Below are 25,577 nucleotides of genomic sequence, written 5' to 3' on the forward strand. Positions count from 1 at the left end.
GGTTCATTGCTTTGGCTCTGAGGAAGAGGGTTCACCCTCGTAATGCGTAAGCCACTTTGCGATGCTATCTGGTCCTCCGCAACATTCGGTCCAGATTGCAGATTGTAAAGACACGGTTCTATTTGCTGTTGCATTGACAAGCTTTTTTTTAATCACGTCTGTATGTGTGTATGATCATTGCTGTTTTACCTTTTAATAAATTTTATCTTTGGCAATGCACAAGGTCGGTGCACCCCCCCTGTCTTTTCTATATATCCATTAGGATTAGCAGGTCCAGCATTTCACTGTGCGGGTGGTTGCAGCTGAGGGAATCCAACAACATATAATGCATGGAAAAGGGTATTCAAGAGTTGTCAAAAAATGGTGGGGATGCTTTCCAGAGATAGGAAAAAGGTGTGTTGAGCTTGTGGTGGGGGCTTGTGTGCTGTCCTTCTCTGGTGGGACATGGCTGGGGTAGTGGGACATAGCTGGGTACAAGATATAATGGGGGTGTGTGGGAAATGACTGGGTGCAGGACATGGTGGGGAGGGAGGATGTGGTACATGGCAAAGTATGAGACATGAGAGATGTGGGACATGGAGGAGACCTAAGACATAGCTGGGCCCAGGAGGGGATGCAGGACAAAGTTTGGGGACACAGCTGGCTGCAGGACATTTTGGAGGGGGACGTGGGACATGGTGAAGGAGACCTCAAAACTTCTGATTATTTGATACAATGCTGCGGTGGCGGGGGGGGGGGGGGACATGGAGAAATATACCTGGGACATGGCTGGGTGTGGGACACAGTTGGGGGGATGCAGGACACAGGGGGAAGTGGAACATGGTGAAAAAACCTGAAACATTGCTGGGCGTGGGGACATTAAGGGTGTCTGTGGAACTTGGTGGAAAAGATATGGGACATGGGGGGTTGCGGGACATGGTGAAGAAGACCTGAAAAATGGCTGGGTGTGGGACATGAAGAGGGTGCAGGAGATGGTGGGGGCTTGGGACATACAGAAAAGCAAAACCCAGCTATGAAGATTGATCCATGATTTGGTCTTGTTAAAGTGATTGTAAAGGATCGTTTTTAATTTTTTTTAAATAACAAACATGTCATACTTACCTCCACTGTGCAACTCGTTTTGCACAGAGTGGCCTCAAACTTCCTCTTCTGGGGTCCCCCGGTGGCTCTCGCGGCTCCTCCCTGCATCAGATAACCCCCTAGGAGAAGCAGTCTCCCAAAGGGGGTTACCTTACAGGCACGTTCCCAAGTCCAGAATTTGCGTTCACAGACATGAATGCCGGACTCGGCCCGCCCCCCGGCGCCCACGTCATTGGATTTGAGTGACAGCAGCGGGAGCCAATGGCTGCGCTGCTATCAATCTATCCAATCAAGAGCCGGGACCTCATGGAGAGAGGGGCAGCACGTCCCCGCCGAGGAGATGAAAGGGCTCAGGTAAGTAAAATGGGGGGCTGGGGGGCCGGTGACTGCCAGGTGTTTTTGTCACCTTAATGCATAGGATGCATTAAGGTGAAAAACGTGCAGGGCTGCCATTCATTGAAATACGGAAATGCGCAGGGCTGCCTTTCATTCTAAATGACACCCCCACGCGTGTAAAATCGCAGTGCATGTGCGGGAACCACAGGGAAATCGGATGGTCAAAAAGACCATGCGATTTCCATGCGGCTGCATTTTTTGAAAAGATGTATGCACTTTTTTTTGCAGAAATGCAGACACGGCGGCCCATTCATTTGAATGAGCTGCCATGCCCACGCAAACACAGCCCCCACAAAACGCAAGAGTGTGAACCTAGGTATTAAGCAGTAATGACTGTTAAGTCAGTAGTATAGTCAAAAGAGAGCATGATGGTGAATACCAACAGTACATTCACCTACTCCCATTAACATTAGTACACTGTAGGAATTTGATTATACTAGTATTATCATTTTACTAAAATTACATCAGTATTTTCCTAACATACATTACATATGGTTAGGGGGTAAGAGGTTTAATACTGTACTAGTGGAAGGGACAGGTTAGGGGGCGCAAATTACTTGCCTTGCCCCAGGCGCTGACAACCCACGCTATGCCACTGACCAGATATAATGTGTGATTCTGATTTTAGCAAGTAGGAGAAGGTAAAATTGGCACTAGTAAGCACATAAAAACAAAGGTGTATGCATATAGGTTTATATATACTGTACATAAATACACACACAGAACAAAGATAAAGTGTATCAGGCTAGGTATGCAAACATGGTGATTATTAAGCTAATTTTTTTATTTATCTTCCCCAAATGATCAGAAGAGTGTAATAAGCATTTGGGCGAATTAGTTTTTTTTTTTTAGGCTGGGTTCACATTGCCCTGACACAAAAGTCACGCGACTTCCGACTTGACTTTGCCCTGCGACTTTGGTCCGACATCGATTCGACTTCCATGTGACTTTAATGAACAGGATCCGACATGAGATGAGTGCAACTTGGGTCTGGTATGGATTTCCACACTAAAGTTACAAAAAAAAACAGTGTAAGGTGTCCCCCCACCCCCCCCAAATCCAGGTCTGGTATGAATTTTGAGGGGAAACCCCAAGCCAAAATGAAAAAAAAAAAATGGTGTGGGGTCACCTTAAAAAACCATACCAGACTCCTATCCGAGCATGCAGACGGGAGGCCAGGAAAGGGGGGATGAGCAAGCGCCTCTCCCTCCTGAACTATATTAGGCCACATGCCCTCAACATGGGGGGGTTGCTTTGATGGGGATGTTGTCATGTTGATGGGGACAAGGGTCTCTTCCCCACAACCCTGGACTGAGGTTGTAGGGGTCTGCGGGCAGGGAGCTTATCGAAATCTGGAAGCTCCCTTTAAGAAAGGGGGCCCCCAGATCCCGCCCCCTCCCCCATGTGAATGAGTATGGCGACGACCATGGTAATTGATGTTAGATCTACAGCGGGGAACATTCATAATTTTAAATAAAGGACTTATTAAAAACTGCCTCAAGTTTTTTGTTACACTACTACACTGTTTCTTATGGGTGAATGGGTAAGGGTACTATACTCATTCACATAGAGGGGATGGGATCTGGGGGCCTCCTTGTTAAAGAGGACTTCCAGATTCCAATAAGCCCCCCGCCCGCAGACCCCCACAACAACTGGCCACGGTTGTGGGGATGAGGCCCTTATCCCCATCAACATGGGGACAAGGTGCTTTGGGGTGGGGAGCAGAGCCCCCTGCCCCAAAGCACCCACCCACCATGTTGAGGGAATGTGGCCTGGTATGGTTCGGGGGGCTCGCTCGTCCCCCTCCCTTTCCTGACCTGCCAGGATGCATGCCTGGATAAAGGTTTGGTTTGGATCCTGGGGGGACCCCACACCATTATTTTTATAAATTTTGGCATCTGTTTCTTATTTTTTTTTAAATTATTTAGCTGTCAGCAGGGAAGCCCATTGACAGCTGATGACTCATCGGTTGTTAGGGATGCCGCGGCCGGTTTACCAGCCCTGCTCAACACCAAGCTTATACTGCGTCCTAATTGGGCAAAGCTTTGTCCAATCAGGGTGCAAAATGCACTGTGCAGTGCATTGCAAGTCACTGACACTGACACTGACCCCCAGGGAAAATAAACTATAATACATTTTTGCACCTGATTGTATATTAATGTTTTAGTATGTTTTGTGTTTTTTTATTTGTGTTTTTTTTCCAAGTTGACTGATGTCCTATTGATGTGTGCAAAGGTTATACCCAGTCTACTTCTTCTTGTATCCCAAGCATTGTTTAAATTCACTTACCGTATATACTCGAGTATAAGTCGTTCCGAGTATAAGTCGAGGCCCTAATTTACCACAAAAAAATGGGAAAAACTTATTCACCCGAGTATAAGACGAGGGTGAGAAATGCAGCAGCTACTGCAAGTGGAAAAAGAGGGTCAACAATGCCCATCTGCAGCTGTATACCTCCCTGTGTTCTGTGCATGTGTCATGTGTCCTGTGTCCTGTGCATATGTGTCCTGTGTCCTGTGCATATGTGTCATGTACCTGTGTATATGTGCATGTGTATGTGTATATGTACCTGTGTGCATGTGTCTGTGTGCATGTGTCTGTGTGCATGTGTCTGTGTGTGTGTGTATCATACCTGTGTCCTGTGCATCCTCCGTGCGCCGCTCTGCACCGATCAGCGTGTAGTATTCGGCGGCCATTCAGTGTTCAAAAGCCGCGCCTCCTCCTCGTCCAAAAAACTCAATTTCCCAGCAGTCAGTGGTCAGCCTATCACGGACATTCTCTCATCCTCATACCACAGACGAGGATGAGAGAATGTCTGTGATAGGCTGTACACTGACTGCCTATCACAGACGAGGAGGCGCGGCTTTTGAACAGTGAGAGCCGCTGTCGAGTCTATGCAGCACACGCTGGCCACCGTCTGCCTGCATGACACGCTGATCATGTAGGCAGACGGCGGTGACTCGTGTATAAGTCGAAGGGGGCACTTTCAGCCCCAAAAAAGGGGCTGAAAAATTCGACTTATACACGAGTATATACGGTAATGTTGATGGGCTCACTACCTCTGCTGGATGTCTGTTCCAAATATCCACAACTATTTTAGTCTATTGGGAATCTCTCACAGAGGAAAAGTGAGGTGCTATTAATGGTTTTGGAGCTTTGTATTTTAGGAATAAATACATCAGTGGATAATCCAAATTTGACCCAGACTTGGCAAAATACTTTGTAAATCAACAGAGGACCCTTACAATCCAGTTTTTGCTACAGGTAAGCCTATAATAAGGCTTATCTGTAACTCCCCTGGATATCTCCTAAACCTGCATGGTTTAGGAGATATCCCCCGTATATACATGTGCCAATGTCATCAGCACATGCACACTGAAGCAATGGCACGTACGTGACATTTGCTTCAGTGAGTGTGCCGTTACCGGCAGCTCCCGCGCACAAGCGTGGGAGTGACATCATTGCGGCTTCGGCCAATTACAGCGCCGGAGCCGCGATACCCGACAGTAACTCTGGGGAGAAATGTCGCCAGCGGGCACTGTAGTGGGGGCTTCGATCTCAGGTGAGTATTACATAATGAGCTAGTATGCTATGCATACTAGCTCATTATGCCTTTTATTTTTGATGCATGGATTAAGGAGAAGCCTCTGAATTGGATTAATTAATAGCAGCCTGGACTAACTAAATTCTAAAGTATATATTTTTTAAATTCATTAGCAGAAGTTTTTTTTTTCTCCTTCTACTTTTAATTTTTTTGTGTGCCTGACTTACAAAGTTGTATTAAAAGTGACTGCATTGCTGCAATGTTTTTTTTTTCAGTGCAATCTGCATTCACTTTTCAGGCAACTATGTATTGTTTTGGTTTTTGGAAATTGAATAGAGATGCAATGCTCTTTAACAAATTAAAGAAAAAGGTGTGGGATAAATGTCACCGTTGAGTCAGCATTCAATCTGTACTTTTTTTTTTTTTTACCCTTTTCTCTTTTTTTTCTTTATCACCACTATTCTTACATGGCGCTCTCTAAGTTATTGCTTGGTTTTCCTTTTGTGAAATATAAAAAAGGGAGGGGTTGGTTAGAATATGGAAAATATCTTTAAAATGTATTTTAAAATATATTGAAGCTCCCCTACAGCAATTTAATGTTTGGACAATTTTTCAGCATTGATTTTTTTTTATGTTTACAAATGTATTGAAGCTCCCCTTTATCAGTAAGATATTGTCAATTATGACAACAGTAAAAGAGACACGTTTTAAAGACGCATTCACACTACAGTTCCATGCAAGGTTAGTCTAGCAATCTCCCCAGATCAGCTGTTGTGTTCCACCAGAACACTCCAATCAGCAATCAGCACTCTCCGTCATTGGCTGAGAGTGCTGATCGGGAGTCGGACAGATGCTGGTTTTCCAGCATGCATGTCTGACATACACACGGGCAGAATGTCGGACGATTTTTTTTGAACCGGCAAATGTCTCCCGACATTCTGCCCATGTGTGCGGGGCTTAAGAAACAGTTGTGTAACCATTCAATTTGTACATTTCGCACAAAGTCCTCTCTTCGGTCCTAATAGGTGTCAGGCCTGATATGTGTTATGTTTTATTTTTTGGCATAATAAAGTAAACAGGACATTGCTTGGCTATCATGTAGCTATGCTGTGACCTATAAGACTCATAGGGGTTGATTTACTAAAACTGGAGAGTGCAAAATCTGTTTCAGATTTTCATGGTAGCCAATCAGCTTCTAACTTCAGCTTGTTCAATTAAGCTTTGACAATAAGACCTGGAAGCTGATTGGTTTCTATGCAGAGCTGCACTAGATTTTGCACTCTTCAGTTTTAGTAAATCAACCCCATAGAGATTGGCAAATAGTAGGTATACTATAGTACAATTGTACTCAAAAATAATTTAGTTTGATTATTCCTGAAGCTACATGTAACTGGTGGATTCGCATTTATCTCTATTATGAAATCAAGTTACTTTGTCTGCTTATTTGACACTGCCTAATCTGCACTGTGTCCATGATTATGGACTTATTACATTCAGTACAAGTGATGAACTGCAGATATTGAGATTGAGAAATGTGTACTGTAGAAATCAGGTGTTTTAAAGAGCCTTTTCATAATACAATACCAAAAGCTCAGAATAATAAAGGAGATTACACATAAACCATTATTTTATGTGTGGCCTAATTTTACTATCCACAAGGGGCCAACTGTTACTTAATGAGCTTATGTGAAATCTTCATTAACAGATGTAAATAATGTTATAATTAAAAATATGTTTTAGCTGGATGGGAATATATTTGAACCATTGGGTGTGTTTCTCCATTGTACCACTCCTAGCTTCCCAGTTGGTGTTACTGTAAATATATTTTTCTACTGCAAGGGTCCAGTCACCATTTTTCCTTATCACATCTCACATGGGTTAAAAAATGAACTTTCCTTTTCAATCTGCAGCCGCTGTCATTTTCTATAAATGCAATGCAAAATGGTTACATAGAGTTGTTCTGTACACAGAATGTGTACTGACCACTCCCCACAAACATCATTTCCTGCTTGTGTGATTGGCTCACCAATTTTCCCAGAAGTCTGCCTAAGATACAAGTCAGATTTCAGGCATCTCCTGCAACAAAAATGTCATTTTTGGTGAGATATTTCCAATACGAACACGTCTAAAGGGATGCAGGCCAAGAAGCTTTCCTCATTAGTGCTCTGCTGCTGCCACAGCTAACTGATAATTATTAAACCACTCCAATTAGACCCACTCAGCCCAGAAGCACAGAGGAACAAACATGGATTTCTTCAGAACAACAAAAGGTAGGAATCTGCAACAAAGGTTGTTATAATCCTTGCAATGTACATAGATCACCCAGGGGGGAATGTTTTTTTCTCAACAAAAGTGGAGTTACACTTTAACAAAAACGGGAGTTTGAAAAGTCTATGGAAGGATCTGGACTGGAAGTCTCCACAAAGGAACAAGTGTCCTTTTTTACATTTTTTTGATCACTTAAGGCCCAGAAGGATTTCCCCCCTTAATGACCCGGTCATTTTTTGCTATACGGCATTGCGCCGTTTTAACTGACAATTGCGCGGCCGAGCTACGTTGTACACAAACAAAATTTATGTTCTTTTTTTTCCCACAAATAGAGCTTTCTTTTGGTGGTATTTGATCACCTCTGTGGTTTTTATTTTTTGAAAAAAAAAAACAAAACGATATTTTTTACTTTTTGCTATAATAAATATCCAAAAAAAAAAGTCTTCATCAGTTTAGGCCAATATGTATTCTTCTACATATTTGAGGTAAACAAAATCACAATAAGAGTATATTGATTGGTTTGCGCAAAAGTTATAGTGTCTACAAGGGGATAGATTTATGGCATTTATTTATTTATTTATTTTTTCTAGTAATGGCGGCGATCTGCGATTTTTAGCGGGACTGCAACATTTCGGCGGAGAGATCTGACACTTTTGACACTTATTTGGGACCAATGACATTTATACACGATCAGAGCTAAAAATAGCCACTGATTACTGTATAAATGACACTGGCAGGAAAGGGGTTAACACTATGGGGTGATCAAGGGGTTAAGTGTTCCCTAAGGAGGTGGTTCTAACTGTGAGGGGAGTGTACTGACTGGAGGAGGAGAGAGAGTGCTGTTCCTGATCACTAGGAACAGCAGATCTCTCTCTACTCCAATGTCAGAATGATGATCTGTTTGGCTCTCTGTTGAGCAATCACGGGTGGGCGGCGGCCACGCGCATTAGCTCCGGCGTCGTGGTGTGTGTGTGCCCCTATCGCTCTTAAAGCGGGTGATATACACCTACAGCGATTAGTGCAGCCGTGCCAATCTGCCGAAGCATAATGACAGTGGCTGGTCGGCAAGCGGTTAATTTTGTATAAAGAAGTGTATACATTATTCATTTCACAAATTAAGATGATATATTTCCAGTTAGGTTCACATTTGGAAGACTGAAGTAAAAAGAAAACTGGTTCTTATACTTAGCTATGAGGACTTGACCTCTTTTTATTTGGTCTATTTGACAAAAAAAGCATAAGGAAGGTTTTATTGTTTGAAGATCGGTTGTTTGTCAGCTTCAAAGTGAGTTTCTTGTCAAATGATGTCACTAGAATTTCTCCTAGCCTCATCCCAAATGATATTTGTATGAGCTGTTCAGTCCTTTAGCATTAATTGACAGGATTTTAATTACCATACTAGCAATTCAAATATGAAGTGGCAGTGTGTATGGTCTACTTTGAATGAAAGGCATAAATACCTTCTGTGCAGTAGGAAAGTAGGAAAATTGGTATTGCAGATAAGATCCAAAATCCTTTTGATGGCAGGCTGGTATAAACTATAGAGGTAGTGGCATCCAAGATTACTTGAAAATGGAATTGAACAATAACGAATAAAAAAACATATAGGGAACCAGTATAAAAACACATGAGAACTTTGGTTAGATCCAGCAGACAGCAAAACATCACTTTGAAGAATAATGCCGCGTACACACGGTCGGACTTTTTGTCTACAAAAGTCCGACGGACGCCGACGAACCAAAGGCGGCTGACAATCCAATCATGTGTGGGCTTCCCCGGACTTTCAGCGGACTTTTCCAGCCGCAAATCTGACGGACTTTAGATTTGAAACATGCTTCAAATCTTTACGTTGTAACTACGCCGGACCCAGAAATCTGCTCGTCTGTATGCTAGTCCGACGGACAAAAACCCACGCTAGGGCAGCAATTGGCTACTGGCTATCAACTTCCTTATTTTAGTCCGGTGTACGTCATCACGTACGAATCCGTCGGACTTTTGTGTGATCGTATGTAGGCAAGTCCGTTCCTTAGAAAGTCTGCCGCAAGTCCGCCAAAAGTCAGTCAAAAGTCTGTCGGACGGGCTGTCGGACTTTTGTAGCCGAAAAGTCCGACCGTGTGTACGCGGCATAAGAGGGAAGGGGTGAGTAACTGTGCAGTATAGTCATAGTACTTTCCTAGGCAAATGTTCGTATTCATCAATGTTGCATTGTCAGTGCACGGAGAGCACAGGGATCTATGAGTTAGTTTGTAGTGGGAAGGTTGTAAGTTCAATTAGATGGAGATCTAGTAGGAAGAAAAGCTTACTGTTGTTGTTTTCAACCTCGGGATGGATGCCTACATTTTTCAGGAAGTGGAACCATGTTTTACATTAAGAACTGTATAAATATCCCCACTTTTTATTATCAACAGTTTGACAGGATACCCCCCCGATCTGTTTGGAATCTTGCTATTGTGTATTGTTATGGTGAGTGGCAACAGTTGTTTCTGGCTAAAATTGTTGATTGGGAAAGATCAGACTACAGTGTAATTCCTGAGTAGGGATGGGCCGAACACCCCCCTGTTTGGTTCGCATCCAGAGCATGCAAACAGGCAAAAAATGTGTTCGAACACGCAAACACTGTTAAAGTCTATGGGACATGAACATGAAAAAGTGCTAATTTTAAAGGTTAATATGCAAGTTATTGTCATAAAAAAAAAAAAAAAAAAAAAAAAGTGTTTGGGGGCATGGGTCCTGTCCCAGGGGACATTTATTAATGCAAAAAACAGTTTTAAAAACGGCCGTTTTTTCGGGAGCAGTGATTTTAATAATGCTTAAAGTGAAACAATAAAAGTGAAATATTCCTTTAAATTTCGTACCTGGGGGATGTCTATAGTATGCCTGTAAAGTAGCGCATGTTTCCCGTGTTTATAACAGTCCGAGAGCAAAATGACATTTCTAAAGGAAAAAAAAGTCATATAAAAGCACTAGCGCTAGTACCGGCTATTAATGAATTGTCGGTCCTGACAATACACATAAAAGTCATTGAAAGTCATTGAAAAATTTTAAAAAATGCGTGGGGGTCCCCCAAAATTCCATTACCAGGCCCTTCAGGTCTGATATGGATATTAAGGGGAACTCCGTGCCAAAATTAAAAAAAAAATGGCTTGGGGTTCCCCCCAAAAATCCATACCAAGGGTCTGGTATGGATTTTAAGGGGAACTTCGCGCCAAAATTAAGAAAAAATGGCGTGGGGTTCCCCCCAAAATCCATACCCTTATCCGAGCATGCAACCTGGCAAGCCGCAGGAAAAGAGGGGGATGAGAGAGCGCCCCCCCTCCCTGAACCGTACCAGGCCACATGCCCTCAACATGGGGAGGATGTACCCATGTTGATGGGGACAAGAGCCTTATCCCCACAACCCTTGCCCGGTGGTTGTGGGGGTCTGTGAGCGGGGGGCTTATCGGAATCTGGAAGTCCCCGTTAACAAAGGGGACACCCAGATCCCGGCCCGCCCACGTTAATTGGTAAGGGGTACATTGTACCCCTACCATTTCACAAAAAGAAAGTTTTAAAATGTTAAAAAAACACAGGAGATGGCTTGGGACAAGTCCTTTATTAAAAATAAAAAATAAAAAAGAGATTCCAAAGATGAAATCCAATAAATCCATCCTCCTACTCCAGCGATGTAATCCAATTCTCGATCTCCAGCGATGGATGATCGCCAGCGAGGAACACGCACAGGATCCTGCCTCCACCAGAGGCCCCCATCCAATAATGCGGCACTAGCTTGACAGTTCTTATATAGCTGGGGCGGGGCCACCCATCACGTGACCCCGTCCCCCTCTGACAAGGGGAAATGCTGGGGTTTCACAGTGATGAATACAGGTGACCCCGCCACCCTCTGATGCAACGGGAATCCTGCGTTGCATCAGAGAGGGTCAGAGGGGGGCGGGGTCACCCGTACACGTCACTGGGAAACCCCCATTTACCCCCAGGTCCCCAAACACTTTTTATGACAATAACTTGCATATTAACCTTTAAAATGAGCACTTTAGGTTTCTCCCATAGACTTTTAAAGGGTGCTCCGCGGCTTTTCGAATTTGCTGCGAACACCCCAAATTGTTCGCTGTTCGGCGAACAGCCAATGTTCGAGTCGAACTCATGTTCGACTCGAACAGATAGCCCATCCCTATTCCTGAGTATAGTTTAGGCAGAAGGGAAAAGTTTCTTGTTATCTCTACAAGCTGCTTCTGCACCTAATAAAAATGGATTTGTGCAATAATGTCTTTGAGAAGCTTATAAGGTTGGTGTGGAGATTCTGGCAATCAATGTGCACTGTCTATAATCACCTCATAAATTGATGTAATTCAACCAAAGTAGTGATCATTTGCTAAAGACAATGGCAGAGTTCTCCTGGGCAGACTGGTTCATTAATTCCTGTGAACTTCTGCTTCTTAGTTTAGTGATAATAACATTAGGGTGAGTTGCTTGAGGTTTGGCAAACAAAATTGGTGTTTGGCTAAGTCGAACTTCCAGTGGCAATGGGAAGTGTTACATTTAACATTGTAGCAGTGGTATTACTACCACTGCTAAATGTGACAGCTTCCCCTTTGGTTAGTTGTTAGGAATCTGGCAGCCACTAGCATCCTAATGCCTCGTACACATGATTGCACAGATGTTGCACGGATGTTGGCTCAAACTTGTCTTGCATACACACGGTCACACAAAGTTTGTCGCAAATTCCGAACGTCAAGAACGCGGTGACGTACAACACGTACGACGGCACTAGAAAGAGGAAGTTCTATACCAAGTGCCCCACCCTTTGGGCTCCTTCTGCTAATCTCGTGTTAGTAGAAATTTGGTGACAGACGATTCGCGCTTTTCAGCCTCCTGCTTTTCCGATCATTACTGCTCTTCGGTTTGTGCTTGTGGGTTCGTATTTCTATGTATTTGTTTTTCAGTGTGTTCTTGTCCGTCCCATTTTTAATTTTCAGCTCTGGACTTTCTGTTTTTCAGTGCTTTCTGTTAGTTTGTTTTGACCAGCCGACCGTTTTGAAGCCATGAGGACTCTCACCCCAGACCAGGGGGTTTAAAACTACTGTCTGGCCAGAGCCAGAAGAGTGGTGGAGAACGTTTTTGGGATAATGACCAGCCTATTCCTTACACCAATCAACATGGTGGAATATAAACCTAACCATATAATTCTTGCATGCTGCATTCTACACAACTATTGTCATAAACCAGATGTGACCAGAACTGTGTGACTGCGACAGAGTGAACCAGACATAAATAGGTGAAAGTGAGTTTATTTAAGGAAAATGCATATGTGAACACACCACAAATACAAGTGAACGACAAACAATCAGTGATATAAAACAAACCAGCATATGTAGCAAGAGGGAGTACCAGAATCGTAGTCAAGCCAGGCCGGGGTCATAAACACGGAATCAGTAGCTGGGAAGGGAGATAAACAGGACAAGAGAGGATGGATGGATGACAGGAGGGACGGGTCAGGTACAAGGCTCAGGGTTCAGGGTTCAGGGTTCAGGTAACAGACAGGAAACAGGATCAACAGGTTCCAGGTTCCAGGAATCAGGCTTCAGGTACAGGTTCAGACTACAGGATCAGGGTAACAGGATGCAGATCAGGGCTCAAGGACAATACCAGGGCAACATAAGTGTGCAATTGCCGGGTATTTATACTGCAGCTCTGCTAATTAACGTCAGGTGACACCTGTCTGCAGAGGGGAATACCTGCTCCATACTGCCAGGATCCATCCGCTGGTGGACGCTAGTACTGCGGCCCAAAGATGACATAACATTAACAGGGAAAAGCTCTCCTGACAGTTCCAAACTGCCAGGAGACACCTGCTGGTGGACCTCAGTACTGCATGCCAAATAACAGATATTACCAGTGGATGGAACATTTCCTGACAGTACCCCCCCTCAAAGGAGCGGCCTCCGGACGCTCCAACTGGTTGTAATTGTCCATAGTCTATGGCATCAAGCAGAATAACAAATGGGGGTACGTCAGGCTGGGCCACAGGCACTTCAGGCTGGGCATCAGGTACCTCAGGGCAGACAGCGGGCTCCAGGTCCTCGAGCTGGGCAGCAGGCTCATCGGCCTGGACAGTGGGTACCGAGACATCAGACCAGGCAGCAGGTACTGGACCTTCAGACTGGACAGCGGACACAGGTATTGGTACAACAGGCTGAGTAGCAGACACTGGCACCTCAGGCTGGGCAGTAGACGGTGGCACCTCAGGCTGGGCAGCAGACGGTGGCACCTCAGGCTGGGCAGCAGACGGTGGCACTTCAGGCTGGGCAGCAGGTGGCACTACAGGCTGGGCAGCAGGTGGCACTTCAGGCTGGGCAGCAGACGGGGGCGCATCAGGCTTGGCAGCAGGCGTGGGCACTTCAAGCTCAGCAGCAAGCGTGGGCACTTCAAGCTCGGCAGCAGGCGTGGGCACTTCAAGCTCGGCGGCGGGTGTGGGCACTTCAAGCTCGGCAGCGGGCGTGGGCACTTCAAGTTCGGAAGCGGGCGTGGGCACGTCAAGCTCGGCAGCAGGCGTGGGCACTTCAAGCTCAGCAGCGGGCATGGGCACTTCAAGCTCGGCAGCGGGCATGGGCACTTCAAGCTCGGCAGCGGGCTCATCGGGCTGGAGAGTGGGCACATCAAGCTGGAGAGCAGGCACTGGCACTTCCAGCTGGAACACTGGCACCGAGACATCAGGCTGGAAGGCAGGCACCGAGACATCAGGCTGGGAGGCAGGCACCAAGACATCAGGCTGGGAGGCAGGCACCGAGACATCAGGCTGGGAGGCAGGCACCGAGACATCAGACTGGGAGGCAGGCAACGAGACATCAGGCTGGGAGGCAGGCACCGAGACATCAGGCTGGGAGGCAGGCACCGAGACTTCAGGCTGGAAGGCAGGCACCGGATGTCAGAGTGGGTTGGATTAGCTGGTGCGGAGGCAGGTTGGGTTACTGGCAGGATCGTCTTGGTTGGAAAAAACTTTCGTTTTTTCTTTGGCTTAGCCACTGAAGCTCTGTAGGTGAGGGGTGCAGCAGACTGGAGAGGAGGATTGGGATATGGCAGAGAAGAGGTAACAGTAGCTGGAGGAAGTTCTTGTGGGTTTGCAGGCAGCAGGGAAGAGGCAGGTGGGTTGAATGCAGGATAGGTACAGGGAGCAGAGACTGGATATGAATATTTGGTTGGCAGCAGCGTATACTGAGCTGCAACTGTGGTTGACATGGGTGATGGGGAAACATACATTTGGGTAGGCTGGTGTTTGGTGGCAGAGGTGGTTTGTTTGGCTGGAGCTGCTTGCATCATGTCAGACCATGCTGAAAGTATAGGTTGTACAAACTGTGCCTTTAACTCTCCCTGTCTAACAAAAGACTGAGCAGACACAATGCACTCCGCAATCACCTGTGGGGAACAGGCTGAGTAGTGCTCACAAAAATCGGCTGGATCATCTTCAAAAAGCCACACTAGGGATACAACCTGATTCAAATCAAAAGGAGGAGTGAAATCATCACGGCCCTCTGGAATACAGGGCAGGGCCAGCTCAGTACAGATCTTGATCAAAGGCTGCACCTCCCCAAACAATATATAACCCTGATCGACCAGGGAGTGAGCCAATCGTATAGTGGCAAACAACTGGTCACTAGACCATCCTTTCAAAGCCTGGCAGCAATAATCACCACTTTCAGATGTCAGCAGAGAAAAATAAATAACCTCATTGGCATTCATGTTTGCAACCAACTGAATCAAAATGGTTCCCCTGTGCAGCCACTTCTGGTCAGGGATGGCCCTGGTATTCTGTCATAAACCAGATGTGACCAGAACTGTGTGACTGCGACAGAGTGAACCAGACATAAATAGGTGAAAGTAAGTTTATTTAAGGAAAATGCATATGTGAACACACCACAAATACAAGTGAACGACCAAACAATCAGTGATATACAACAAACCAGCATATGTAGCAAGAGGGAGTACCAGAATCGTAGTCAAGCCAGGCCAGGGTCATAAACACGGAATCAGTAGCTGGGAAGGGAGATAAACAGGACAAGAGAGGATGGATGGATGACAGGAGGGACGGGTCAGGTACAAGGCTCAGGGTCCAGAGTCCAGGGTTCAGGGTTCAGGTAACGGACAGGAAACAGGATCAACAGGTTCCAGGTTCCAGGAATCAGGCTTCAGGTACAGGTTCAGACTACAGGATCAGGGTAACAGGATGCAGATCAGGGCTCAAGGACAATACCAGGGCAACATAAGTGTGCAATTGCCGGGTATTTATACTGAAGCTCTGCTAATTAACGTCAGGTGACACCTGTCTGCTAGGGATGAGCTTCGAGTTCGAGTCAAACTCATGTTCGACTCGAACATTGGCTGTTCGCAAGTTCACCGAACAGCGAACAATTTGGGGTGTTCGCGGCAAATTCGAATGCCACGGAACACCCTTTAAAAGTCTATGGGAGAAATCAAAAGTGCTAATTTTAAAGGCTTATATGCAAGTTATTGTCATAAAAAGTGTTTGGGGACCTGGGTCCTGCCCCAGGGGACATGGATCAATGCAAAAAAAAGTTTTAAAAACGGCCGCTTTTTCAGGAGCAGTGATTTTAATAATGCTTAAAGTCAAACAATAAAAGTGTAATATCCCTTTAAATTTCGTAGCTGGGGGGTGTCTATAGTATGCCTGTAAAGGGGCGCATGTTTCCCGTGTTTAGAACAGTCTGACAGCAAAATGACATTTCGATGGAAAAAACCCTTTTAAAACTACTCGCGGCTATTGCATTGCCGACAATACACATAGAAGTTCATTGATAAAAACGGCATGGGAATTCCCCACAGGGGAACCCCGAACCAAAATTTAAAAAAAAAATTACGTGGGAGTCCCCCTAAATTCCATACCAGGCCCTTCAGGTCTGGTATGGATATTAAGGGGAACCCTGGCCAAATTTTTTTAAAAAAAATGACGTGGGGTTCCCCCTAAATTCCATACCAGACCCCTCAGGTCTGGTATGGATTTTAAGGGGAACCCCGCGCCAAAAAAAAACAAAAAACGGCGTGGGGTCCCCTCAAAAATCCATACCAGATCCTTATCCGAGCACACAACCTGGCAGGCCGCAGGAAAAGAGGGGGGGATGAGAGTGCGGCCCCCCCTCCTGAACCGTACCAGGCCACATGCCCTCAACATTGGGAGGGTGCTTTGGGGTAGCCCCCCAAAACACCTTGTCCCCATGTTGATGAGGACAAGGGCCTCATCCCCACAACCCTGGCCGGTGGTTGTGGGGGTCTGCGGGTGGGGGGCTTATCGGAATCTGGAAGCCCCCTTTAACCAGGGGACCCCCAGATCCCGGCCCCCCCCCCCTGTGTGAAATGGTAAGGGGGTACTTAGCCCTACCATTTCACTAAAAAACTGTCAAAAATGTTAAAAATGACGAGAGACAGTTTTTGACAATTCCCTTATTTAAATGCTTCTTCTTTCTTCTATCTTCTTCTGGTTCTTCTGGTTCTTCCTCCGGCGTTCTCGTCCAGCATCTCCTCCGCGGCTTCTTCTATCTTGTTCTCCTCGGGCCGCTCCGCACCCATGGCATGGGGGGAGGCTCCCACTCTTCTCTTCATCTTCTTCTTCATCTTCTTCTCTTCTTCCTTCTTCTCTTCTTCTCTTCTTCTCTTCTTCATTTTCTTCTCCGGGCCACTCCGCATCCATGCTGGCATGGAGGGAGGCTCCCGCTGTGTGACGGCATCTCCTCGTCTGACAGTTCTTAAATAATGGGGGGCAGGGCCACCCGGTGACCCCGCCCCCCTCTGACGCACAGGACATGACGGGAGTTCCCTGTGGCATTCCCCGTGACGTCACAAGGAAGTCCTGTCAAGTCACCGTGCGTCAGAGGGGGGCAGGGTCACCGGGTGGCCACGCCACCCATTATTTAAGAACCGTCAGACGAGGAGACGCCGTCACACAGCGGGAGCCTCCCTCCATGCCAGCATGGGTGTGGAGCGGCCCGGAGAAGAAAATGAAGAAGAGAAGAAGAGAAGAAGAGAAGAAGAGAAGAAAAGAAGAAGATGAAGAAGATGAAGAGAAGAGCGGGAGCCTCCCCCATGCCATGGGTGCGGAGCGGGCCGAGGAGAAGAAGATAGAAGATGCCGCGGAGGAGATGCTGGACGAGAACGCCGGAGGAAGAACCAGAAGAGCCAGAAGAACCAGAAGAAGAAGATGAAGGAAGATAGAAGAAAGAAGAAGCATTTAAATAAAGGAATTGTCAAAAACTTTCTCTTGTAATTTTTAACATTTTTGACAGTTTTTTAGTGAAATGGTAGGGGTAAGTACCCCCTTACCATTTCACACAGGGGGGGCCGGGATCTGGGGGTCCCCTTGTTAAAGGGGGCTTCCAGATTCCGATAAGCCCCCCGCCCGCAGACCCCCACAACCACCGGCCAGGGTTGTGGGGATGAGGCCCTTGTCCTCATCAACATGGGGACAAGGTGTTTTGGGGGGCTACCCCAATGCATCCTCCCAATGTTGAGGGCATGTGGCCTGGTATGGTTCAGGAGGGGGGGCGCACTCTCGTCCCCCCCTCTTTTCCTGCAGCCTGCCAGGTTGCGTGCTCGGATAAGGGTCTGGTATGGATTTTTGGGGGGACCCCACGCCGTTTTTTTTTTTTTTTTGGCGCGAGGTTCCCCTTAAAATCCATACCAGACCCTTCAGGTCTGGTATGGAATTTAGGGGGAACCCCACGTCATTTTTTTTTTAAATTTTGGCCGGGGTTCCCCTTAATATCCATACCAGACCTGAAGGGCCTGGTATGGAATTTAGGGGGACTCCCACGTCATTTTTTTTTTTTTAATTTTGGTTCGGGGTTCCCCTGTGGGGAATTCCCATGCCATTTTTATCAATGAACTTCTATGTGTATTGTCGACAATGCAATAGCCGCGAGTAGTTTTAAATGTTTTTTTTCCATCGAAATGTCATTTTGCTGTCAGACTGTTCTAAACACGGGAAACATGCGCCCCTTTACAGGCATACTATAGACACCCCCCAGCTATGAAATTTAAAGGGATATTACACTTTTATTGTTTGACTTTAAGCATTATTAAAATCACTGCTCCTGAAAAAGCGGCCGTTTTTAAAACTTTTTTTTGCATTGATCCATGTCCCCTGGGGCAGGACCCAGGTCCCCAAACACTTTTTATGACAATAACTTGCATATAAGCCTTTAAAATTAGCACTTTTGATTATTCATGTTCGTGTCCCATAGACTTTAACGGTGTTCGCGTGTTCTAACGAACTTTTTTCCTGTTCGCATGTTCTGGTGCGAACCGAACAGGGGGGTGTTCGGCTCATCCCTACTGTCTGCAGAGGGGAATACCTGCTCCATACTGCCAGGATCCATCCGCTGGTGGACGCCAGTACTGCGGCCCAAAGATGACATAACATTACCAGGGAAAAACTCTCCTGACAGTTCCAAACTGCCAGGAGACACCTGCTGGTGGACCTCAGTACTGCATGCCAAATAACAGATATTACCAGCGGATGGAACATTTCCTGACAACTATTTAAGGAGAAATTCAATGAACTATGTGGCCTCAGTAGGGTCTGAGGCCGAACATCAAGAAGAAACCCTGACAGCGCTTAAACCTGGCCGTCCTGGCTTGCCCCCCCAAAGCGCCTGTGAAGTAAGACAGAAGTATGTCGAGTACTTTGCGGGTAGGGGGGCCATTGATATGCCAGAAACGGTTTAACAAACATTTTATCAACAATTTTTTAACTTAAACTGAAAGAAGATTTCCTTTGATTTACTGCCAGGGTTTCTTTTAGCTGTCTCCTAGGTTCTCCAAAGGGCTTTTCTTTTTGGACATTTTCTTCAATAGTGCAAATGTAATTTATTTGATACATGAGGTGACAAGCTCTTCTTCAGCGAACTATTATTATGTTGTGGGTCTGCTACACACACCTTGTTTTTGTTGTTAATGTATGTAATGCATTACTGACAAAAATATTAATCATTTTCAGCACCATGAATGAATTTTGTGGAGTCATGAAAATGGCGTGAAATTATAAAAGACTGTGGGAGTTATTTACTAAAGGCAAATACACTTTGCACTCCAACACTTAAAAGTGCACATGAAACTCCACTGAAAGTGCCCTTGTAGTGCAAAGTGGATTTGCCTTTAGTAAATAACCCCCATTGTCACTGTAAACACCAGCTTACTACAAAATTTGCTATTGAGCATTGAAAGAAGAAGCCACACATTGTTGAGTAGAAAACATTTTACTCAAAGCACATTCACATGTGCGCTGGAAAAGGGTTTCTGAACAAAACAACATCTTTGGTGTATATTTTTTTTTTTCACATTGTAAAGATCCTTTTATTGGTTAAACAGGCATGTTTCAAAGCATAACATACACAGCTCAGGAACTTACAAAGTTCAACTTTGATAAAGTGAAGGCAAAATCAGACATTAATATGTCCAAACTGTGTTGATCTTGCCTTCATCAGATGGGGTGATGTCACCCCTGTAAAAGCCAAATTTTGAAGATGCACACAAATTGAGAGTCAAAATGGGGATTTCCCTCCTGATCCCATGCCTAATGTCAACATGTGCTAGCTCCCATCATGGGGGATCAATGGAGGTGTTTTGGGGGTGCAACCCCTTCCTCTCACCTAACTGAGTTGGGAAGAAGGGGTTGCACCTAGAAAACGTGTACATTGATATCCCCTGGTGGCAGATAGCACATGTTGACACACTGTGTGCATCTTCAAAATTTTGCTTTTCTAATACTTTACAACTTTTTTTTAATTCAAAAATACACAATAAAACGGTACAATTTTGTTATTTTTTATATTCTTCCTAAAACATCAATGATGTTCTTCATTTTATGTTGAACATCATTGATGTTTTCCTTTATATTTTCTAAATCACGATTGCACCCCATTCTCTCCCCGATGAGGATCTGGCCACTTTCACTTGTGAAATTAGATTCTTCTTCCACAACATCCACATCACCTAAAAGAAAAAAAAATACACCATGTATTATAAATATGCAGGCATAGATCTCTTACCTGAAGCTGTGGTCTCAGACACTCCCCTGTTGTGGTGACAATTTCACCCACTTCAGAAACGTCTCCCTCCACATCCTCTGCTTGTGCTTTGGTGACTTCTTTAGGAGGTGGGGGGTCCCTGGTGTCCTCAGATGTCCCAAGTCTTTTCTCCCCTATGTGAATAAAAAATAGGTATACTTAGCACACAGATATTTGATGCCAGAAATAGGAATATGAAACATTGCTTGGAAGTGTCGTACAATTGTCTGCTTTGGCAGAGTTCCAAGCTGAAGGACATTTTATTTCCTTTTTCAAGCTGGAATACTTTCCTTTTTTGTTAAAATATCACACATGGAGACACCCCTAGTATCCACTGGAGCACCTGTGTGGGATACCCAAAAAAGTTTATTCTGGTATCTCACACTAGTGCTCCTGCGTCCAGATGTGTAAACAGCTGCTGTGTGTCCTCTCCTTACACTGAATCAAGTTTACATTTCATTGTAGTTACAAACCCATCTAGACAACAAACTTATTTTAATACAAATAGGCCTGAACAAATGTAGTTAACCTGTATCTGCCAAAAACATCTTAAAGTGGGCGAACGACCGATTCCTACGACCGATTACTGTGCCCATGAACATCAAAGTAGCCATTTTAAAATGTATAACAGTAAAGAAAAGCACTTGGGGCAGCACGAATGTTAAGAAGAATAGGAACACACAACAAAATACTTACTTTTGCAGCACTCTCTTGAACCTTCTGTACTATTCCTGCTCCCTCAATTTCAGGTCTGACCAGCGTTTCCTCAGTTGATCCTTGGATCGCCGTACCCCAAAATTCTTCTGCACATTCTTCACAACTGTAGGCATGATCTTGGCCTTTCTCACATTTGGGTTTGGGTAAGGTCCATGCTTCCCGTCATAGTCGGCCCTCTTCAAGATGTCCACCATCTCTACAAAGGACAAATTTGAGGCCTTCAATCTCCTCCGGGATCGTGAGGTTCGGGGCTCCGGCCTTTCATTGTTGCTGCTCTCCTTTACATGCACATGTTGTCTCTCCGCCATGTTCTCTCACACTGCGCCGAAAGAGAAGGGGTGGGGAATAGACTACAAAGAACGTCAGGGGCGAGCGGAGTTTCACGCATGCACAGTGTATATAAAGCATAACATGCATGTGTCGTACATACGATCTGTGAGAGGAGGACAAAGTAACAGAAGTGATCGTTATAACGAAGGTACAATTTTAAGTTGGTGCATCAGTGGCCTATACTGCTTATAGATTGAGGCCTATATTGTGTCAAGATTAGGAAAGTTTCGCCTGACATTAGGGTTTGTCTTGTGTTGTGTCTTGCAGAGAAAAAGGATCTATTCAACGATGAGGACTTTATCCCCATATTCATTGATATGTACAGGGAGCTGCCCTGTCTGTGGCAGGTAAACCACCCGTTTTATAACAATAAACCAAAGAGGAAGGCAGCGCTGGAGCAATTGCTGGAATTTGTGAAGCCAGTGATCCCCACGGCAGACATCCCCTATTTGAAAGCCCTAATTGGTGGCATGAGGAGCACTTATAATAGGGAGCGCAAGAAGGTCCAGGATTCCCTGAGATCAGGAGATGCAGAAGATGACATTTATGTACCCAGGCTGTGGTACTATGACAGACTGTATTTTCTGTCAGACCAGACTGAACCCAGCCCAGCACTCTCCAGTCTTCCTTCAAGGCTTCCCCCCCCCCCCCAGCTGAGGCTTCCAACGACCAACCTGGGCCTTCCAGGCAGCAACATGTGGAGGAGCCCAGCTTGAGTCAGGTATAGCATTCTTCTAAATATTTTTGTTTGCCAAATTAAAGATGTTAAATATATGTTAGTTTTAATAACTAATTTCTGATTTCACAAAGTGTTTTACATATCAATAGACAGTAGTGGCCACAAATGATTGTGACAAGAATGAAAAATGCTGGGGTCAGAATTAAAGTCTTTTCTATTTATTAACATTCAATTTGCAACAGTCATGAGCTGAAAATTGTGTGTGATTGATGAACAAAAAACTAAAACTATGTCCCTTTTTCATACACAGGAAAGTCTCAGCCAGGAGGAGGCCGTGGAAAGTGGCAGCCAGGAGGTGGCGGGGGTAAGTGGCAGCCAGGAGTTGGCCGGGCCCAGTAGCCTGCCAGAATCCCAGGTCCCTCCCCTCGGCCTTCCACAAAAAAGTGCCAGGAAGAGGAGTAACCTGAAAGGAGGCAGCAATTGGCCTATTTCTGAAGGCTACTGTGGCCCTCAGAAACCCCCCCAATGTTCAAGAGGACTATGCCTACATGACAGCCTGCAAAATGCTGGAAATGGAGGAGGGCCAACACCTCTTATGTGAGTAAGTGACGTTACAAGCCCTAAATAAGGGGTTGAGGGGCGAACTCACAAGCCAAAGCCACGTTTGTGAGTTCAACCATGGTCCTCCTCCTCCCATCGAACATTTTCCATCAGAAAATCCGACCGTGTGTACTAGGCATAAGAATCATAACCTGGTCCATTCAGCTGTCATCAACATGGGTCTGCATTCCCAGATATGGTTTTGTATGCATATTTACAGGGAACCACATTTTGTTTTTTGCGTGGGGTCCCCTATTAGCATTTATACCAGACCCTCATCTGTCAAAGCTGTAATTTACAGGTAATTTAAACAGCATTTTTTTTACTTGGTAAATGTTGTTTTGCTGTATATATCATACAGATGAGCCACAGGCAGGTTAAGGGCAAAATCCAGTCATATTATTTAAAGGAATTATGCATGTTTCCCTTTTAGCATTATTAAGAAAAACATCTCCTTGCCATCTTAAGGTTACATTTTTTTTTGCTTTGGTACATGTTCTCCAGGGTGTGCCCCCAGCCCCCACGCCATTTGTTTGACTTATTAAAATGGCCATTGTAGGGGTAGGGAATGTATCTATTAGGGCAAATGCTTCTCTAGTATTTTCTAATGATAAGTTATGTCCTCTTACTGTTAACACCCGGTAGGCCTTCACTGTGAACCTGGGTCTGGAAATGCTGGGTTTCCAGGGGCAGGGATATGTTCCAGTGGCAAGTTATTTTGTGGGCTGTAACATTGCATACACTCAGTAGATCTACTGAGGAAGGCCTGTGATTGGCCAATACGGGTCTAGAAGGGAGGAGCTGATAGTCACGTTCAGCCAGGCACTGTGTATGTGGACACGGCGGTGCTACTCTGGAGGTTTTTATGTGATTTTAAAAGTTTTTATCTTGTAAGTGCAACTTGTCTGTTTGGGGGCTTTGAATAAATTTGTATACGGAGAACACTATGGGCTCTATACTTATTATTTACATGTCCTGAACTCATGGAATCTTGAGCCAAGCTGGGAGATGATCCGTTTCTTGGATATTAATGAGCTGAGATACCATTAAGAAAAGAGCCATCTGGATTACCCACCATTGACTGGGAAGAGGAAGTGAGAGCAAAGAGCTTGTGAGGTCCGCATATGAGTTTTGACTCACTGTGGTGGAATTGTGTGGATACACTGATCACAAGAAGAGTTTTTCATGTTTTATTTCTTCATTTTTTCATTTTATGGACTATTCATTTATATGTAGGAATTATTTATTTTAGAGATTTGCACTTTATATTTATAATTTTACATATAGCACTACATTTATTTATTTACTATCCAATATATATATATATATATATATATATATATATATATATATATATACACAGTACATAAAAATCTGTGGTCATACTGACTAGTACAACCATGCATTTCTTAATAACCTCTTTTCCCCCTGTTCCTGTTCGATTGATTTCTTTTTAAAAGGCCATTCTAGGCATTATCTTCAATAATGTTAAAAATGCCATAAATATTTTTATGTTTAACAGCAAATCAATGCTTTGTTAACATGATGTGCTCTTGTTGCTATAGTAACATACGCCCCAGGATAAGAAAATCACTTTTTTAACTCATCAGCTTTTGGTAGGGGAGTCTAATATACACTTAATTCAGTCCTTCATAGGCCAGAGGCTTACATCTCACTGTGGTGTGTATACTTTATGGAAGAAGATTAGAGACATTCAATATGTTGTATGTTCAGGTTTCCTTTTTTTCAGAGCCCTGGATCTAAACTTAACCCTTGACCTTCTCTTTAATTTAGTTTAACCACTAATACTATAAATACAACTGTTCAGTGTGGTCAACGCATTGCTTATTGTAAATCAATTCTTGATTTATCTCACACTTATGAGATAAGCCTAATTTTCTGTGGTTGTGTATACAATACTCACTTTAACCACTTGACCTCTGGAAGGTTTTACCCCCTTCATGACCAGAGTATTTTTTGCTATTTAGTACTGCACTGTTTTAACTGGTAATTGCGCGGTCATGCAACACTATACCCAAATACAAATAGAGCTTTCTGTTGGTGTTGGGTTTTTTTTGAGATATAGATAAAAAAAGAGCAAACATTATTAGAACAATATTCCTTACTTTGCTACAAAACATATCAAATAAAAAATGTAAACAAGCTAAATTCTACATAAATTGTGGCCAAAATATACTCTGCTACATGTCTTTGATAAAAAAATCCCAATAAGTGTATATTGATTGGTTTTCATGATATAGTTCAAGTTATAGCACCTACAAACTATGGTATATATATACTGGATTTTTTTTTAAACTACTAATGGTGGTGATCAGCAACTTATTATGGGACTGCAATAGTGCGGCAGGCAGCTTGACACTAACCGACACTGGGGGGAACTGACTAACTGCCAATGACATCACCAGTGGGACAGTGATCGGTGATAATAGTATACACTGTCACTGTACTAATGACACGGGCTGGGATGTAGTTAACATCTAGGGTGATCAAAGGGTTAAATGTGTGCCTAACTATGTGTAATATGTGTAAAGTGTGTACAATCACCCTAAATCCAGAAATGGGCAGCGATGTACAGGTATGTCGCTTTGCCTGAGCGGGCTGCCCGTCTTCAGTACATTGCAGGTGGGCAGTCTGCAAGTGGTTAAAATGAACTTGTGCTTTGCCCATGAAGGAGCACCCACTTCCTGACCAGGCCATTTTTTACGATATGGCACTGCGTTGCTTTAACTGACAATTGCGCAGTTGTGCGACGCTGTACACAAATAAAATTGATGTCCTTTTTCCCCACAAATAGAGCTTTCTTTTGGTGATATTTGATCACCTCTGTGTTTTTTATTTTTTGCACTATAAACAAAAAAAGACAGACAATTTT

Source organism: Aquarana catesbeiana, linkage group LG02, assembly GCF_042186555.1.
Source record: "Aquarana catesbeiana isolate 2022-GZ linkage group LG02, ASM4218655v1, whole genome shotgun sequence".
In the NCBI taxonomy this organism is placed as follows: domain Eukaryota; kingdom Metazoa; phylum Chordata; class Amphibia; order Anura; family Ranidae; genus Aquarana; species Aquarana catesbeiana.